Source organism: Monodelphis domestica, chromosome 1 (genome assembly GCF_027887165.1).
Source record: "Monodelphis domestica isolate mMonDom1 chromosome 1, mMonDom1.pri, whole genome shotgun sequence".
NCBI lineage: Eukaryota > Metazoa > Chordata > Mammalia > Didelphimorphia > Didelphidae > Monodelphis > Monodelphis domestica.
In genome coordinates this window covers 418,529,925-418,537,730 of record NC_077227.1, presented here as the reverse complement: position 1 = coordinate 418,537,730, position 7,806 = coordinate 418,529,925, and positions in this window count along the sequence as shown.

Genomic DNA, 7,806 nt, shown 5'->3' with positions numbered 1-7,806 from the left:
GTTATCATAAATAAGAGAGACAGACAGACAGACAGAGGCAGAGACAGAACAATCACATGGCAGAACCTAAGCTTAGGATTTTGACTGAGATAGAAAATGAAAAAAAAAATTCAAACTATAGGCAAACTGTAACAACCATCAAACTAGCATCCAATAGGGAAGAACATTAGACCAGAGAACTGTCCTGAAGAATATGAGGCTAATTCATTCAGAGCATCATAACAGCATAACTAGAAGACACTGATGATCTTGAAACATTGGAGTTAAAAGTTTTTTCTCCTATTTGGTTCTTTAGTCATATGTATTTCCTATCTGTGCACTTCTACACTTATGTCCTTTATGTATGTCTTATGCATGTCTTTCTGTCAATTTTTGGTGTCTACATGGAAGAATGCACCTCAGATTTATCAGGGAAATATTTTGATGCTAATTTTAAAAAGTGCATCTTTTTATTAAATGCTTTTACTTTGTATTAATTGCTTCCTCTGTCTGTATACTAAAGTTGAGCACATTGATGGGGGATTATGAGTTATATTTTATATATGTATATATAATACATATGCACGCATACATATTCTGTACTCCATAGTATGTGGATCTATAGTGTAGCTTGAATCAGATGTAATTGTTTTTTTGGGGGAGTTATAAGACCTGATCCTTACCCTCAAAGAAGATCTATTAAGTATCATAAGACATACATGAACAAAAGAAAACAAGGCATATGTGTTTAATTTATATAATCTACCCACTACTTTTATTTTAAAATTTAGAATATTTTGAAAATAACAATGGATTTTTAAATGAAAAGATTCCAAATACTTGGATATTATCTCTCAAGTCTCTTTTGAATTAACTGGTTAACTACTTAGTGACTTTGGGTAATTATTTCCCATAGTATTCTTTTTTGAAAAATGGGGAGATTCAGATAAATGATTTTTCAGTTTCTTATAGCTCTGATTAACAAATAATTATCTAAGAATCTATGAATAACTTTTTTGTGGAAGGTTTGAGATGTATCTTTAAGATTGGGAAAATCTTGAGGCCCACAGAAGTAAAAGTGACTTGATCATCATTATACATCTAGTTATTTTAAAACTGAGACAACCTCTCAGGTCTCATATCTCCGTGACCAGTGGGACTTTTCATGTGATATTGAGGCTTTTTTAGTGATTAAATGTACAGATTGAGGTAGATATAGCTAAACAAAAAGTCATCAGAAAGAAACTAGGAACACCAGTGGGCAGATAGAACAAAATGACAAATAAAAAAATAACCCCAAAACTATGTTGAACCTAGACTACATTTCCAAACTCAGAGTATTCATAGAAATGGAGATAATAGTCTCTATGCATTTTACCTGAGTTAGGCCAGATATTGAATATGACATTGAGTTCTGTGAACCATATTTTAGATGGGCTTTGATAAGTTACTGTACATTGAGAAGAAAAATATCAGTATGGTAATTGTGATAGAGATGATTCCATATGGAGAAGAATTGAAGATATTGGAGTGGTTTGTTGTGAAGAAGAGAAAATATAAGGGCATTCTTATTGGTTTCAAGTATCTGAAAAGTTACCATAAGTAAGATTGATTAGAGCTGATCTACTTGATTCCTGAGAATGGGAAGAAGTAAGAACAGTGAAGGGGGTTGAAATGTCAGAAAAGCAAGTTTCTATTTGATGACAAAAAATAAACTTCCTAATGATTAATGTTATCTCAAAATGGAATGGGTTATGTCACAGTTATTTGGGTTCCCATTGCTAGAAATATTCCTATATAAGTTAGAAGGCCACACATCAAGAATATCAGAGAGGGGATTCCTTTTTTAATACAATTTGGATGAGACAGGTTTTGATGCCCTTTTCACCTTTGAGATTCTGAGTCTCCATGAAAAAAAAACAACAACAAAAAACAAAATGAAACCAATAGATAAATTAGACAGAGCCCAATCAGTTTAGTTAAGCTGCATGGAAATGATAGGAGACTTCCAAAGAGCTCATGTGCTGAATTATTAATTATAGTTGGATATTAAGGAGGAATTTGTAGTGGGCATATCCCTTGAACATTAGCCAAATTTATGGCATTTTCCTAGATCACATTACTGAAACATTAAAAAAAATCAAATGCTTCAAATAGAAGCATATATGAACTTGTTTAAAAATATAAGAGAAATAAGAAATGCTACCTTAGATCCTGTAAACACAATATTTACTTCAGATGGGGAAACATAAAGAGTTTGTAGGAAAACCTGGGTAATCACAGGATCTCAGGATTAAGAAATGGCATGGTACTTAAATCTACTCTAGTCCTTTCATTTAATTTCAAGAAAGAAAATTTCAGTTATGTGAAGGGAAATTACCTTATCATGGTCATACAGATAGGAAGAAGGAGTCCAGCTCAAATTCAAACTCAGGGGCTCTGATTCTAAGTTCAATATTTCTAGTATATTAGGTTGCCTCTGGTAAGCAACTATGACATTGACTTCAAAAAAATGAAATATTTCTTTAGGTCCATGTTTTAGTGACATGTCAAAGCTGGAAAAGCTTGTCTTGGATTCTCATGTGAAACTGAGATCTTTAAGTAAAAAGTTACTCAGTATCCCATCCACTTCACAGCCTCTAGTAGTTATAAAAATAAGTAGGTGCTATTGATAGGGATATTCCTAAACTAGCAAAGTTAATGTAGAACTATGGAGGCTGGCCATGAATTGAATCCAGATCTAGAAGCTACTTAACTAGGAATCAGGCTCATTAGGTCAGGAAACTAGCTAAGCCATTTATGGCTAGTTTAGTAATAATATAATAAGAGCATATATCAGTTTTCTCACCTGATTAACTGGATTGATAATATTTATACTACCTATTTTGCAAGGCTATTTGAGAAAATCACTTTGTGTGAATCATTATAAAAAAGTGAGTTACTTTTAGTGATAAAGACTGTAGGCACTACCTTCATTTCTTCTCAGAGCCCTGAATGAGTCATGATATTCAGGGATATAGTCTATAGTTCATAGATTGAGAGCTGGAAGGGACCCACTGAGTTGAAAAGGATTAAATGACTTCCAAATGGTCACAATGACAAATCTAGGATTAGATTCCAAGATTTCTAAATTCAAATCTTGTATTAACTTGGCTTTTAGAATAATCTAGATAGGTGCAACTAGGTGGTTCAGTGGATAGAATGCCACATCTGGAGATGGGAGATCCTAATTTCCAATATGACCTTAGACATTTCCTAGCTGTGTGATCCTGATCCTGGGCAAGTCATTTAATTTCAGTTGCCTAGCCTTCACTGCTCTTTTCCTTTGGATCGGATTATTTAGTATCAATTCTAAGACAGAAGGTAAGGAATTAAAAAAAAAGAAAGAAAGAATCTATGTTACTTGTATGAGATATGGCTAAATAAGTAAATCATTTCCTACCTTGTATGCTTTACTTTCAGTCCTACCCCATATGAAAGTCCAGAGACTTTTGATTTCAGTTAGCTGTGATTTATTAGTAATGACAGAAAAGATTTTAAGAGTATTACCCAGGGATGGTCTCATATGGATAGGAACTTCTAAAGAAGGGGCATCTTTGGAAGCTCTGAAGGGATGTCTAATAGTAATATTTAAGGCAAGCTGGCATAGAGGACATTCTACCTCAAATCCCTCAAAAAGAAGTGTATTTATAGGATAACCTGTGTAACTCAATCAACTGGCAAAATTTAGCAAAAATCTGCCATGACCCAAGTACTATGTCAAATGTGGAGGAGAGACAAACAAAAGTCAAATAGTCCCTTTCCTAAAGGAACTTATATTCTAAAGGGGGAATCAAGAAGTATTTATGTATACATATGTTAATATATCTACTTATATGTATATAAATGTGTTGGACTCCCACATATGTATACTTCCATATGTTATATGTGTGTATATTTGTGCATATATAAACTGAATAAATGTGTTTGTATACAAATATTTTTTTATGTATACAAGTTACATACACTGAACATGAAGTAGTTTGGGGATAGGAGATATTATCAGTGAGGGGATAGATAGATGGGAATCAGGACTAGTTTCATCTGGAAAAACTGGATGGATTAAATTACTATCTCTAAGTAGGTGCTTCTCAGATTTATTTATCTATTTCTAAACTCTCTTCTGACCCCTAGCCTCAAATCTTTAACTGCCTATTAAATATTTCAGACTAGATATCTATAGATATCTTCTACTTAACAGATCCAAAACAGAACTCAATATTTTTATTTTCTTTCTAATCAAACTATAAAAAGAGAAGTTCACAGTTTCATATATAATACTCTTTCTCTTTTTTGAATAGTGAAATGTACATGTTTGTTGATATTTATCAAGTTTGTAATAAAAAAATAAAACAGAAAAAAAACTCAATATTTTTCTCTCCAAAGTTTTTTATCTTACTAGTTTCCCTGCTATTGCTGAGGGCATTATTTTCCTCCCAGCCATGTAGGCTAAAAACATAGGTATCATCCTTTACTTCTCACTCTCTCTCTCACTCACCATATTCAGTCTGTTGCCAGTTTTCCTTTGCAATATCTTCCATTCAGATCCCCTTCTTTCCTTTGATAATATAACCATACTAATACAGACCATCATCACCATTTGCCTAGACAATAGCATCAGCCTGCAAGTTGATGTGTTTACCTCAAGTCTCTCCCCACTCCCTTCCACCTTCACTCAATTGCCAAAGCCATTTTCCTGAAGTACAAGTATAATCATTTTGCTTTCCCTATTAAAAAATGCACTCTTCTAGCTCCATGTCACCTCCTATCTCAAATACAAAAATCCTCTGACTTTTAAGGTCATTCATGGAGCCTTGCTACCTTGCCAGACTCTTATGCTTTATGTTCCTCTAAGTACTCTGCAATCCACTGACAATGAACTTCTTTCTTTCACATAAGACACTCCACCTATCCACTCCTCACATTTTCACTGGCTGCCATCCATATCTCAAATACTTTCCTTTCTTACCTCTACCTCTTCAATTTTTCCCCCCTTCGTTTCCTTCAGGAGACTTCTTTCAAGTATCAGCTACAATGCTTAACTTCTCCAAAAATCATTTCTGATTCCCTTTAATGCTAATGCCTTCCCCCCCTGAGATTACCTCTGATTTCACCTGTACACTTGTTTGTACATGGGTATTTGCATGTTGTTTCCCCTTTAGAAATTTAACTTCTTGAAGGCAGGTGCTATTATTCATTTCTTTGTTCCTCTAGAATTTATCACAGTGCCTGGAATACATAGTAAATACTTAAATGCTTATTGATTGAGTGACAATCTGGCATTTATTGAAGGGGTATTTAAATGATAAAACCTGAACTTTTGGGAAATCACATTGTTAACCATTTGTAGATAGATTAGAATTGTGATAGTCTTATTGCAGTTAAACGAAATAGGAGACTATTGCAATAGTTCAGGGAGAAGAGATAGTGACCTGAACTAGGATGAAGGCTGTGTGAGCATAGTGCAAAGGACATATCTGAGAGGCATTATATAAAGACAAAGGAGATTCAGCAAATGATTGATATGTGTTTTGAGTGAAAGTGAAGAATCCAGTCTGACAGCAAGATAGTGAACATGGATGACTGAAGGATGGATAATGGTGCTCTTAAAAAGAATACTGAAGTTTGGAAGAGCAATACTTTTGATGAGGGAAGATAATAAGTTCTGTTTTGGATATGTTGGTTTTGAAACATCCAGTACAAGGTATTCTATAGTGAGTTCAAGTGAGTTCATATAGTCCAATAATGAGTTAATGATGTTCTAGAACTCCAGAAGGAGGAAGATATGGGCTGATTATATAGATCTGAGAAGTATCATAAAAACTGAGAGAGAAAAGAGTATTCAAGAGAAAGGAATGGCTAATATTGTCTAGTGCTACAGGGCGTTGAAAGCAGATAAGGGTTGAGAAGAGACTATTAAATTTATTGGTTATAAAATCTTTGATAACCTTCAAGAGTGATTTCTGTTGAGTGACAAATTCAGAAACCAGGTTTCAGGGGGTTAAAAAAGAGTGAGAGAAGAGGAAGTATATACAAACTATAGACAACTATTTAAAAGAATTTAGTTAAGAGAAGGAGGGGATATACAGGACAAAATTTAGCAAGGATAGTAGAATCTAGTGAAATATTACTTCTTGTTTGTTTTATTTTTAAATATGATGGAAACATTCAGCTACCTGTCATGGATCTTGAACAAGTGAAATTCTTATTATAATTTCCTATCCTCCATGGTTTACCAGTTTGAATAATATTAACAACAATGACATAATAACAACACTGATTCTTTACATTTGCATAATACTTTAGGGTTTGTATAGAGAGATGTGCATCTGTGCACTGTGGCAAAGTAGAAAGAGTGCTAGATCTGGAATCAAAAGAGGTCTCAATTTGAATCCCATGCAAATTACTTAATCTTTCTAAGTTTTTATTTATTTTAATATAAAATGCAGGTTATAATAATTTTATTACCTAACACAGATTTATTGCAAGGTATGCACTTGATAAACTATAAAATACTATGGAAATTGAATTACTATGGTAAAGCAATTTATTTATATCATCTCCTTTTTTACTACATTGATCGTGTAGATTAGACAGTGCGAATGTAATTATGCCCATCTTACAGATGAGGAAGGTGCAATTCAGAGATGCAAAGTTATCCATTCAAGGAAACAACCCATAGTGGCACAGCTTAGGTTTAAATCAATATTATTTTTAGATTGAATTGTGGTGTGGAATGAGAAGCAACATAAGATATCCAGTGTAATTCCAATGCATCTGGAGATTGAAATATGATTATGGTCTAAGACCTCAGCATCTTCTGGTCTGGAGTCAAATTTTGTTCATCTTCTCCAAGCTCTCTGATCTTTTGGCCACTCGATATTCCAAAGCACTTGGCTTAAGGAATCTAAACAGGTTTGGTATTTAAACTGAGCAGCCAACATAAGATTCAGAGGCAATAAATGGTGCATCAGACATTTCAGTATGTGTAAAGATGGATCTCTTGCTGTTATAATAGAAGGGAAAGCCAAATCTTATGGGGCTCTTATAAATGTTCCTTGACTATTAAAATTCCTGATTGCTCCACATTTTCTGCCCTTCCACTTCTCAGCCTCCTAATTTGGGGTTCACAACTTTTGAAGTTCAAGGTCAGGAAGGGTCTTGGAGATGTGTTACCAGTTCCAAGGCAAAATAATTTATACCGAAGGTGTCAAAAACATAGCCCATGCCTGAATACAATCAGAATGATTAAATGTTGTATCAATCTAATTTGAATGTGTTGATGTATTAACAAAAGAAACATATAAGCATGTGTGATTTCCTAAGTCAATATGTGACCCACAAAGATCCTTATATATATATATATTATATATATAATATAGTATATTATAACTATATATATAGTTATATAGACTCTGTTTCTATGTACATTTGACACCATTGATCAAAAGCATTTCAAAAGGATTTTTTAAGTAGAATTTTTTAAAAATCTTAGAATCAAAGGATTTTCTGTATGGAAGGAAGCACAGAAAGATAAGGATCATATAATCCTACATCACCATATTATAGATTAAAGAAACTGATGTAACAGTATCAATGCAGGAATAGTAAAGTAGAAGAAAAATGAGTGGATAATTTCATGGAATGTGAGACCAAGAAGAGATCTTCAGCCATAGAATGTCATAACTGAAAGAGACTTTAGAATATAGGAAAATGAATTCTAAAATAGGGAAAGAGACATAATAAGTTAAGTATGAATAGAGAGTTGGTCTCAAAGCCTGAAGTAAC